General features: G+C 43.8%; 1 protein-coding gene across 9 annotated transcripts in view; it reads right to left on the reverse strand.

The window, feature by feature from the left end:
* Ezh2 (enhancer of zeste 2 polycomb repressive complex 2 subunit) overlaps positions 1-9863 on the reverse strand; it is a 67145-nt gene extending 57282 nt beyond the window's left edge. For 6 of the 9 annotated variants that reach the window (XM_059257675.1, XM_059257679.1, XM_059257674.1 and 3 more), the window contains exon 1: positions 9778-9863. The gene's annotated coding sequence lies outside the window, so the exon portion shown is untranslated. Of the gene's footprint in view, positions 1-7788; positions 7936-9777 lie in introns of those variants that run through there. The other 3 variants (XM_059257680.1, XM_059257678.1, XM_059257672.1) reach the window with 2 other exon arrangements.
* Between the last annotated feature and the right edge of the window lie 3380 nt (positions 9864-13243).

A 13243-nucleotide genomic window follows, 5' to 3' on the forward strand; every position in this document is an offset into this window, starting at 1 on the left:
CAGAAAATCAAAATTACTATAAGATAATTAACGTATCAGATAGCCATCATTTATTTTTAATTTTATGGCTCATTTTGCTGACATGTATGTATGTGTACTTTGTGTGTGAAACACCTGCAGAGACCAGAGAGGGCACTGGATCCCCTAGGAGTGGACTTAGTGATCGCTCTTAGCTGCCACGTGGGTGCTGGGAATTGAACCAGGTCCTCCAGCCAGTGCTCTTAAGTGTTGAAGCATCTCTCTGACCCAGCCAAGACGACCATCATTGAAAGACTCCCAATAGCAAAGCCAGTGAGGACTGGGGCCACTGTAGCCCCTGTGCAATTTCCCCTGGAACTGAAACTGCCAACATAAATGGCACAACCATCCTGGGAAAGCTTGGCAGTCTCTTATGAAGTGAAATCAGTATTTACCACGTGATACTTTACTTAATAGCCAAAAACTAAAGAGTCCCATTTATCCATCAATAGACTAGGGGGAAAAAAAAAAAACTAGAAAATTCATGTAACGGAACGCTCTAAGTTTTAATAAATATACTGGAAGAAGCCAGTCACAAAAGAACACAGTCTATCTACTCTATTAATGTAAATTCCCGGGGCAGAACAACTCTGATCAGTAGTTGAGGGGCTGTGGGACAGGTGACGGCAGTGGTGCACTGTGAATGAGGTGGCAGTGCTGGCGTATATATACATTTGCCAAAACCCCTCCAACTGTACCTTCCACACCCACGCCTTGTATCTAAATCACAGTTCAGTACAATGTAACTGTTAACCGAAAACTGAATGCCTTTCTAGGAAGTCATGTGACAATACTAAAAGCTTGGAATGTGCACCACCTCAAAAAGGAAGCTCTCCTTCAAGTGTTCAAAAGACACCTGGGGGGAGGGACGCCATGACGGCTCATCCAGTAAGGCTCCTGCTGCACACACCTGGCAACCTGAGTCCAAAACCCGCATAGAGGTGGATGGAGAGAACCAGCTGTGTAAGTCGTTCTCTGAGTCCACACACACACCATGACACAAGCAAAGGCATACGCACAGTTTTTAAAAAAATAAAAATAAAGACAAAGGATATATAAGGGTGACCACTTCATTTGAAGTCTGTCAGAGAAGAACAGAGGACAGGATTAGAGAGCCACACTTAAAAGCCCACTCCACTTTACAAAGGCAGCACGTGCTGAAAAGGACATCAACTCTTCCTCTGCAGAGCTGCTACATTGGCAAGTCTTCTAGGCTGGAAGAGGACACAGCCGTCTCCCTTACATAATTTTTGTCTTGAGGGGGTAGCAATGTTTTACAACTTTTTTAAAGTTAATATTCTTAATTTGCAGACCTTACGTAAAACAACGTGTAGACTGGGGTGTGTAGCCCAGTGGCAGCAAACAGGAAGTTAGGTTGGATTCCCTATGCTGCCCTAAACAAACAAGAAGTGGAGGGAGATCAGAACTTTAAATCAAAATCCAATGTCCAAATGCCCAAGTTCATCTTTCTCTACCCTCACTAGCTCTCTTTCCAGCCCTTGTCATTATTTTCTACATAAAATAAAGTAGCTGGCCATGTTGGCAAATAACTCTGATCCCAGCACTTGGATCTGAATTCAAAGGTGGCTAGCCTGAGCTACATGAGACCCTGTCTCAAAAAATGAAAATGGAGCTTATGAGGCTCCATCCCTAGCTGAGGAGCTATTGGAAATTAATGGTTACTAAAGAAGGTTTCTTCAGTTGTGTAGATACTGGTTAAGTTGTCCATGCTCCAGTAAATCCCACATGCATGTCCATGCAGCCAACCCTAATTAAGCTCAATAAGCTATTCAAAGGGGGGAGGGGCAAAGGCAGGAATGGAACTTGTTGGGGAAGAGGGAAGGGAGGGGGATAAGAGAGGGTAATAGAGTAAATATGAACAAAATACACGTACGTACGTGTGTGTGTGTGTGTGTGTGTGTGTGTGTGTGTGTGTGTGTGTGTAATTGTCAAATAAAATACCTTTAAAAATAGATGAGAGGCTAGAGAGATGGCTCAGTGGCTCAGAGCATGAGCAATTCCCGCAGAGGACTGGAAGGACCTGAGTCTGGTTCCTAGCAGCCTAAAACTCCAGCCCGGGAGAATTCACCTCTGGCCTCCTCCAGCACTCAAGTGCACATATCCATACACAATTACACGCACAACTAAAAATAATAAAAAAAATTTAAACAAATAAAATAGCGGTTGCCATTTATATTTAGAAGATGTTTGGAGGCTGGAAAGGCTCAGATATTAAGAATGTATACTGTTCTTGCAAAGGCCTGAGTTCAGTTCCCAGCAATCAAGTCTGGCAGCTCCCAACCACCTGAAACATCATATGGGCTCCAGGAATCAAACTCAGGTCGTCACACTTGGCAGCAAGCACCTTTACCTAAATGAGTCATTTCACTGACCCACTGCTGTTGATTTGAGATAGGGTCTCACTGTTTTGCCCAGGCTGGTCTGAAACTCAAGAACAAGGGATTCTCTTACCTCAGCGTCCCATACCCCAAAACCTAGCTATCCCATATGCTTCAGATCATCTCTGCATTATGTATACTACCCAATATAGTACAAACACTATGTATACAGCTGTTACACTGTATTACTTAGAGAAAAGTAGCAAGAAAACATGGCTGTTCCACAGTCAACACAAATTATTTCTGGTAGTATTTTCAAGCAGATAACTGAATCTAGATCTAGAAGGCTGACTAAATATATTCAATATACTGTTAAACTATCTTAACTCATAATTCTGAACAAACACTCTATTCACTAAACAGTAGCTCATTTACCTATCTTCTCAGCACTGATAACCTCTACTCAGTCTCTAAGAAGTGGCCTATTCTAGCTACCTCATATAAATGGGATCATTTGGGTTCTGTTTTCTATAAAAGTTGTTAAAGGGACTCAGCAGTTAAGAAAGAGCATGAACCCAAGTTCTGTACCCAAGTTCAATTCCCAACACCAATATCAGGCAGTTCCCAACTGCCTGAGCTCCAGTTCCAGGGGAATCCAACATCTCCGGCCTCTGGGGTCACCTGCATTCACGTGTACATACCCACACGCATACACATAATTAAAAATAACAAAAATAAATCCTTTTTGAAAGGGCTTTTAAAAGTTTTTGAGGGTTTTTTTTATTTTCCTTTAATTACATTTTTTATATTTTTTTGTGTGTACACGTATTATGTGTATGGGCATGTGCATTCACACAGTACATACGCAGAGGTCAGAGAACAGCTTAGGGGAGCTGATTCTCTCCTTCTGCCACATGGGTCCCCGAGACGGAACTCAAGTCATCAGTCCTGGCTGTAGGCACCTGTACAGCCATTAAGCCATCTTACCGTAGGCCCTGTTGTTTTGAAAATGAGTTCTCACACAGCTGAAGTTGAGAATCACCTTGAATTTATGATCCACCTGCCCCCATTTGCTAAAATTAAAGGCGGTACTGTAACAGCTGGTTTTATGCAGTGCTAGGGTCCAACCCAGTTTCATGCATGCTAGGCAAGCATTCTACCTAATGAGCTACATACTCAGCCTTGTAAAAAGTTAATTCAAGGGGGTTATAAGGGTCGCTCAGTCAATAAAGTGCTTGCCATGCAAGCATAAGGACCCAGGTCCAGATCCCCAGCACCCACACTAAACAAAACAAAACAAAAAAGCTTGGATTTGGCAATAAATGTCTGTAATCCCTACACTAGAAGACAGCCTAGCTCAAGCAGTGAGCTCCATATAATGTACGGTTTAAAAGACTGTCTCTTTCAAGTATGGTATCTTATCCAAAAATAAGATGAAAAAATAACTGAGAAAGACATCTGATGTCAACCTCTGGGCTCTCTATAAATACCCACTCACACATAGAAAGTTGTCTCAAGGCTGGTATAGTGGTGCATGCCTACAAATACTAGCATTCAGATGGAGGAAGCATTAAGATCATCCAAAGTTTGAGACCAGTCTGGCTGATATAGCAAGTTTCAGGCCAGCAAGGTCTCTAGTGTGAAATCCTGTCTCAAAAAAAGAGATCCTTCTCATGCCGCATCCAGGCATGCAGTCACCCTTGCAGCTCATCTAGGTCCTGCACCTCTTGCACCAGAGCCTAGCGGGATAAGCACAGGTCTCAGCATTCACTGAAGAAACTTCTCTTGGCAACAGACAGAAAACATTATAGAAAACCACACCAAGTCAAAGTACAGAGAAGAAGTGATCCTATGGTGCCCAGCCTCAACTGACACATGGACAATACAGCTCCTGCACCTAAGGCATCAGAAGAGGGGGCAGGAAGACTCTAGTCTGCTGTGAGATTGTCTCCTAGAAGTGACAAGGAAGCGTCTTCACCTATGATATCTCAACAATACAACTGCCTAAATAAGGCCTGAAGAAGTACACCGCCAATAGACATATTAACATGGAAGAGGAAATCTTACAGGGCCCCACCCCTAAACAAATTACTACAGGCAACTGAAGAATGCTGAGAGTAGGAGAGAATCTTCCCCAGGGATGAGCACCCTAACTGGTTATCCAAAAACAAATGAAATCATACAAATAACACTAAATGGACTGAGCGGGTTGTGTTTATATGTTTAAGTAAATACACACACACACACACACACACACACACACACACACACACACACACACAAAGAAAGTGACCATGAGCAAGAGCAAGGAGGGGTACATGGGAGGAACTAGAGGGAGGAAAGAGGAAAGGGGAAAACGATGTAATTACTTGTTTATTTTTAAATCTTTTTTGCTTTGTTTTGTTTTGTTTTTTGTTTTTTTCCAGACAGGGTTTCTCTGTGTAACAGCCCTAGCTACCTTGGAATTCAATTTGTAAACTAGGATGGCCTTTAATTCAGAGATCCACCTGCCTCTGCCTCCAAGTGATGGGAATAAAGACATGCGCCACCACGCCCAGCTTATATTTTTAAGAATTAAAAAAAAAATTAAGTAAAAAAATAAATATGAGCCAAAGAGATGGCTTAGCAGTTAAGAGAGCTTTCTGCTGTTCCAGAGGACCTGTGTTCTGTTTCCAATACCCACATGGCAATTCGTAAAGCCATCTGTAACTCCAGGGCCAGTGGATATGAGGAAGGCCCTCTTCTGGCCTCCATGGGTTCCAGGCAGAAGCATGGTACACATACATACATGCAAATAAACACTAAAACACATCAAATAAACATAAATGCATCTTAAAAGTAAACAAAAAGTTGTTTCTGGCTTATTTCACTTAGCAGAAGGTCCTCAAAGTTCATGTAAGATTTTATAGCATGTATCAGAATTTCACTCCTTTTATGTCAGAATATCTTACTGTATATATGCTTTGGTCATCTGTATTTTGTTTGGTCATCTGCTGATAAATGAGTTAAAAATAAATTAACACATCACTACTATTTTTAAGAAATACAGCAATAGTAGACACTTTAATATCACAGTCACAAATGGCTTAATGACAGAGATACATTTGTAACACTTGGAGTATACTTATACAAACTAAACAGCTACAATGTCATTAAACAATAATCTTGTACTACTATGCTCATATACATGGTCTCACTGACCAAAACTTCATTATACAGTGCCTGAGTTCATTATGCAGAAATTCCTTATTTCACTTCGTTTCTGCCATACTTTTGTGTCACAGAGGTATACCCTGCTATGGTATGGAACTATGTAGCCATTTTAGAAATTTATTAGCTAATTAGGTTGAAGAGATGGCTCATCAGTTATGAGTCTTGCTACACAATCATGAGGACCTGCATTCTGATCACCACCCAGATAAAAGCCAGGCATCCCTGTAACTCCAGCACCAATGGATTGGAAATTCAATTCTGGTGAGCGCATGCTCATGTACTCACACAAACAAATAAATTAATTTTTAAATTGTGTGTGTGTGTGTGTGTGTGTGTGTGTGTGTGGTATGGTGTGGTGGTCAAAGGACACCTTGCAAAACAGTTCTCTCCACCATGTTGGTCCAGGATGAAGCAAACTCAGATCATCAGACTGGGCTGCAAGCACTGAGCTATCTTGACAGCTCAACAAAATTTTTAAAAAGAAAAAACAAATGTATGAGCTCTAACTTCTGAGATACTGCTAGATTTATCTCTACTTTTGCCATTGAGAAGGAATCAAGAGCGGGTTGCAGAGCACACAGCAGTATCTAGGACCATAAAAGAATGGTGAAGAATAACCCAATCAGTGACATAATTACACTGTCACTGCTTCCTTCAGTTTTAGGTTCAAAACCTACCTGAAATTATTACAGTAAAGAACTTATTAATTCCAACAATATATCTTTCAGTTAAAAGACCTGCCACCTTCAAGCACAGCACAGCGACACATGCTTATAAGCTTAGCTACTCAGGAGGCTAAGGCAGGAAGATCATTGACAACCAATAGTTTGAGGCCATTCTGAACAGTGCAGCAAGATCTATCTCAAAAAAAGAAAAAAGGAAAAGCAGAGCACGGTGGTTACACATTTATAAACTCAAGAGGCTGAAGCAGGAGGACCTCAAATTCTAGGTCAGCCACAGCTACAAATCAAGACCTGATCTCAACGAAAGAAAAGTGAGGCATGGTGGCATGTGCCTATAAGCCCAGCACTCAAAGGCCCAATTATTTCACTGTATCTTTCCAATCTCCTTAATTCATTTGAGTATTAAAATCCCTAGTCTTTGGAAACTACCAACCTAGGAATTAGACATACAAACAAAACTGGGATAGAACCTCTGTCCCAAGGCACTTATACAGTGACACATAAACAAGCGAACAATTTGATACATGCTATAATAAAAGCATGAATAAAGCCCTGAGACATCAGCGTGCTTGGGAAGCCGGGCAGTGGTGGTGCATGCCTTCAATCCCAGCACTTGGGAGGCAGAGGGAGGTGGATCTCTAGTCTACAAAGAGTTCCAGGGCAGCCAGGACTGTTATATGGAGAAACTAAAAAAAAAAAGGGGGGGGGGACGACACCCTGACACCCTAGGAACTCTGGGATGGCCTCTCCAAAATAAAGCACACAATCTGATGGATCTTTCTCCTGATTTAATAATGTATTGTTCCTTTCTACCCATGCTCCACTGTAAAGATTTCACCAACCCATAACTTCTATGTAATTCACAGAAAAACTCTTCACCGTCTATACTGACATAAAGACTTCAAAGCTAATTATAAACCATTTCTGATTAGACCATAATTCATTGTATCGGCAGAGGAAATTTTCCTTGTTGGTTTTTAAAAAGCAAATCAACTTTCTTCTTTATTATTTAAGGGCTAAGAATGAAATAAAGTTAAACTTCTTGAGCATATAACCTCAAAGTATGAAGGGCATCCTAAAGCAAAAGAATTTGGGGTTTGGGAAAATTCTGTGATTTGGGAAATCTGCCTAAAACCTTTAAATGACCAACACTAAGATAATGGTTACATGTATCCATGCAAGAGAAAATCAGTATCAAAAAGAACCCTTCTAACTACACTAAATCAACAAGTGGCTTTCTTTTCTATAACTATGTAGACTGCCTAAACACACTCTCAATCCTACCAAAACATAAGGCAAAAATCTTACCAATTTCTCAAAGAGGTTTTAAGAAATATCTGTGGCAAGTACAGGACAGCAAATGTCAACTACAGAACAAATCACATGTTCAGGCAAAGTGGAATTTTGTAATTCTAACACCCAAGTTTCTACCAAAATTCTACACAACTAGCTCACACCATACTGAATGAGATTATCAGTGGGATTTTCATATAAATAGAAACATTATTTTACAGTTTCAACACTTAAAGCAGCACCTGGAATGTCTGTTCTGGGATGCTCCCCTCTACAAAGCAGAAGCAATGGAGATTCGACACTGCATTTCTTTGTCTCCATTTGTATGAAGCTGTAAGTCAGCAGACACACTTTAGGTTTTCATCAGATAAAACAATGCCGTAAGAAGAGCCTGTGCTTTTCTTTTCTTTGTTTTTTAATAAAGAAATATATTCAAGTCCCATCAAAATAAAAATTTAGGATGCAATTTTCCTAATTGTTTCTGGGACTTTAAATATCTCATCCTCTAACACACCTCGAAAGAGAAAAGGAAGGATTCTTTTCATTTACGACCAGAATCCAATCCTTTTCCAACTTGAGAGAACAAGAACAGGAAATTAAATTATAACCTAAATATTTCCATGTTCTTGCAAATAAAATTATGAATAATTACTTAGAATTATACTGCTTTATATTTTATTTCTAAATAGGAATTCACTGCTAATGTTCATTAGTGAAAGGTAATAGAAAATAAATTTTAAAATCGCCAGAAATATAAATTACATTCAACTGTGACAGCATTAGTATTTTAAAATATTTTTCAAATGTTTTATGTGACATTAAAACTCCATAAATTCATAAATTAAATTGATAACGATTTTCTTGAAACTGTTGTTGTAAAGTATGTTAAATATCAAAGACAGACTTCTACGTCAATTTAGATTCTACAGCTCCTATGTGATAAACAAAGGAAGTTTCATTGAATTGTGACCAGAATACGTTCGAATTTCTTAGGCAACAAACGTCTTTTCTGACTCACCAAAGCTATTGTTCAAGGAAAACATGACCCACTAAGAAGAAACTGTCAACTCTACAGTCTAAACCCACATTTCTCATGAGCATTTTATTTCGACCATCTAGTTCTATCATCTCTTCCACATTCAACCCCTGGAGATTTGGGGGATAATCGCTGAGTAAATGACAGTTGATTTCGTTAGCACCTGTCGCCATTCTCAGACGAACACAAGTTGGCCAAAACGGCCCGTATTTTTTTTTTTTTTAAGATAACGATTCTTTAGAAAGTGGAACTCACAAGGCTTTCACCAAGTTTTCCGAAAGCCCGTGCTTTCTCAATTTCTCCCATTTTCAAAAAGTAGCCCCGCGGCCCAGATCTGGTGCGTGCAGGGGGGATGTACAATGAAGTGAGAACTCGGCAGAAAGCCCTCCACGCCAACACAACCGAGAGACGGGAGCACAGCTCGACTTTTCCACCGAACTTAGCACAAAGCCCGGCGAGGACACCAGCTGCCCCAGGCGGTGGGACACTCCCGGCTCTCGGGGAAATGTCAGCCCCAGGGCTAAGGGAGTTCCCTCCTCGGCGCACGCAGTCCCGAAGCCGCAGGGCCGGGCGCTAGTCGGTCGCCCCCCAGCAAGGGCCAGGCAGGGACGAGCCCTGCCCACTCGCGCTCCCGCCGCGCCTCCCCACGCCCCCACCCGCGCGGCGGGAGCCCCGAGTGTCGCGTCCTCCCCTCCCCTTCCGAGACACAGTCTGTCCTTTGTCTGAGTACGGACTCTCGGCTCGGTCCCACCAACTTGTGTGTATGTCCCGTCCCACCCGGGCGCTCGCGCCGCCCCGCCACACAAAGGAGGCTTGAGGCTCGGAGCTGCCGGCCGCGATCGGCCACAGGAACGCCCCCAGCCCCAGCCCCAGCCCGGCGGGATCGGGCTCCCGGACACAAGCCCCCACCCCCGGCTCCCACCCGCCCGCATCTCCGGGGATCCACACAGCCCACTCGTGGGACCGCGTGAACCGACCCGCACCTCACGACCCCCCACCCCGGAAAGGTCTCCCGTCGCCCGCCCTCCCTCCCTCCGCGCCTACAAAAGCGGCGCCCGGGTGAGCCCCGCTTGGGCGATGCCGGAGACTGGCCGGGCACCCGCGCGGAGGTCCCGCGGTCGCCGCCGCCGCCGCCGCCGCCGCCCCGGGGCGCGTTCCAGATCCCTGACTGCCCGCCGCCGATCGCCAGCGCTACCTTCGCCCCGCGCGCCAGCCCGCGCCTCTCCCGCGCGCCGCCCCCACGCGCCGCTGCCGCCGCCGCCGCCGCCGCCGGGACTCCACTGCCTTCGATGTCCCACTGGGTGTCAGACGCGACCGGACCGAGCGCCAAACGCGGCAGCCCAATCGCCATCGCTTTTATTTGGCCCCCCCCTGCACAATCAAGCGCCGCCCCGATTGGCGGAGGCCAGACGGCGCCCGCCCAATCAGAGAGCCCGTCGGGTGCTGGGAGCCTTCCGGGCGAGCCCCAGCCCCGCGAGCGCGAGGCTCGCCGGCGGCAGCGCGTGCGCGAGTGACAGGGCTCGCTCCGAGGGACGCGGCTTGCTGGGTGGAAGCGCCCCGGTCGCCGTCTTTGTTCTTTCGCCAACGTGGGGCTACCTCTCAGGAAAGCCGTGGGCAGGCGGGCGGGGGACCGGGCGCTTGGCGGGACCGAAGCCCGCTGCGAGCGGGAGGCGGGGAGGTCGGGGTGGCGGGAGCCGGCCGGAGGGCGGGCCAGCTCTTGGCGGGAATAGGCGCCGAGCCGTTCTCGGGAGGGGGAGGGGACGGGCGGGCGCCAGAGCCGAGTTTGAAATAGTTCAAAACTCGGGGGTGGTAACAGTTTTAACCGCCGTCCTGTGGCGTGCACGTCCTGGGCCTGGGGTCCCACGCTCTGTGGGCGCTACGGAGGGGAAGACGCGTGGCGGGCCCCGCGGGGGATGTCCTGCCGGGCGGGCCGCGCTCCTCGTGGCTGACACCACCAGGCAGACAAAGTTAGTACGGTTCCTTTCGGCCCCTCGGCGGCCTTGGCGAGCGAACCTGGCTCCTAGAGCCCCGGCGACTGGAGAAAAAAGCGACATGACGGTGATTTCAGATTTCCCTGAAAGGCCTTCCAAGCCATGTTTATGGTTCTCGGCACTTGTCAGGTTTCAAGTTATTTATTAACAACTTTCGCGTTCAGATCGCTTATCCCATGTTGTCTCACGGAAGCGTAAGGAAGATTGCAACATTTGTGAAGGGTTAGAAACCATCTTGGGAGTCAACCCATCTCAACCCAGAGGAATTGGAAATGTGTTTAGTATACACTTTTCCCCGTTGGATTTCTGGCGGCGGAGTGAAAGGTATTTCGAATTTACTTTTTAATAAGATGCATCTGTATGGCAAAATCCCACAGACCTGTAAAAACAGATTCAGTAATGAGGAGTTCAGAATGAGAATTTGTAACACTAGAAATTGAGTTATGTGTCTGTATTAATCACGGTTCTCTAGAGGATCAGAACTGATAGCCTGAATACACACACACACACACACACACACACACACACACACACACACACACGAGATTTATAAGACTGGCTTAACAGCCTGTAGTCCCTCTAGTCCAACAATTGCTGTCTACCAACGGAAAATCCAAAAATCCAGTAGTTCAGTCCACAAGCCTGGATGTCTTTGGCTGGCCTTTAATACACACAGGAAACCTGAAGAAGTGGCTCTACTGTCACCAGGTAGAGCGAAGACAGGTAGGTATATCTTCCCACTTCAAAAGATCCACATCAAAAGTCAAATGATTTAATTAAGAAAAAAAAATTCCTCGGGGCAGTAGTGTCACATGCCCTTAATCCCAGGTGGATCTCTTGAGTTCCAGGCCAGTCTAGTCTACAGAGCAAGTTCCAGGACAAGCTCCAAAGCTACATAGAGAAACCTTGTCTCAAAAAAACAAAAGAAAAAAAAAAAAAAAAAAGACAAGAAAAGAGAAAAATCCCAGATGTGCCCAGCCTCTTAGGTTTTAGTTAATTCCAGATATAGCCAACTTGACCACCACTAGCCAACAAAGCATCTAGTCCTTCATGTATACTGAAACAATTCAATGCTGAGAAGTATACCTACAATCTATAAGATTGATAGAAAATGCAATCATATGCAAATAAAAACAAATTTTGTCTACCCAGAGTGCTCTAGAATGTGACAGACCCTAGCAGTCATACCAATTATCAATATTTTAACCTGTCATGGTAAAAATGCTTCTATCCAAATACATCAGCAACTTACACTTGCTTCTTTTTTTTCAGTAAACAATTTAAACTCAAGAGGTAACTGCTTATCCCTAAGTTTGTGTTACTATTTCATCTGTCCTTTAAGTGTGATAGCATTTTTTAGCGGACAAATCAAGGAAACGACATTAGGGACCATTGGTGTATAGATGGAGCTTCTAAATAAATCCAAGACTTGTAATGAAAATTGTTAGGGGTTTGGAAGTAAAAAATGTTAAATATTTATACATAACTTTTTAAAAAGGACATTTTAGCCAGCTCCAGAAAAAGCACGAGACCTAGAATGAGTAAGACAACAAAAGTACTTGAAATAGACATGTACCTCTGCATAGAAAATATCATTGGAGCTAAGAGTTGTCATTTGAAAGATGAGCAGAGCTAAGTGCTTCTATATTGTTGGCTTGTTCATATTTAAGTGTAAAGGCTAGGTTAGAACAGAAAGGCTGAACGAATACTAGTGAATCAGCATTGCCTTAATTCCACGATGGCATTCACCAATTAAGCAAGATAGTTTAGGCTATAGTGATGGGCAGATAAAAAGGAATAACTAGACTTTGCAAATCAGTTAATTATGCTGCATGTGGTATCTTGCAGCAGTGTTTATGAAGGCCTGGAACATTAGAAAAGATATTTAGGCTTTTCTGAAAAAAATCTGAGGATTCCTAAAGAAAATACTATAGAGGCATGTTGTACAAACTTTTGCAATCACTTCAGTGGGAGGATGGTGATTTTTTTTTTTTAAGTGTATGTAAAGAACACCAAATTTGTGAGTGTGTATGTGAAAGCTAGCTTCTAAGAGGAGCTAGATGAAGTAGAAAGCCATGTAAATTTGCAAATGATTGTTTATAATTAATAGGAAATGGCTTCATCATCCAGGTTTTAGTTACGTGAAGTATGACAGCTATTACACATTTATATACTTTATACTGTTACTATGTGTTATGCCATTATTAAAATGGATGCTATTAGGTGAATAAGGTTAAATTTTTTAAGTTTTTTAATTAAACCTCAGGTAAATTATATATACTAGTAAGAGAGCTCCAAGGAGTGCTATGAGATGGAAAAGGTAAGTTATGAAACCGTATGAAGGAAGTGAGAGTATGACACTGTTAAAACATTTGCCCTGCATGTGTAACGTCCTAAGGTCAGTTTCTAGCATTGCTGAGGCAGGGAGTCCCACTTACACATAAGAGAAGTGAATATATGCATGCAAAACAGTGTCCCCTCTGGAGAGAAGGGGAAGGGACAGGGAGGAAGGTTCAGCTTTGTGCCTTCTGGCTTACCCTAACTTCTTTACAAGAAAGCTATATTTGCTGGGCCATGGTGGTGTATGCCTTTAATCCCAGCACTCAGCAGAGGCAGGTGGATCTCTGTGAGTGCAGGCCAGCCTGCCTGGTCTACAGAATGAGTTCCAGG

The sequence above is a fragment of the Peromyscus eremicus genome, chromosome 3, assembly GCF_949786415.1.
Source record: "Peromyscus eremicus chromosome 3, PerEre_H2_v1, whole genome shotgun sequence".
Taxonomy (NCBI): Eukaryota; Metazoa; Chordata; class Mammalia; order Rodentia; family Cricetidae; genus Peromyscus; species Peromyscus eremicus.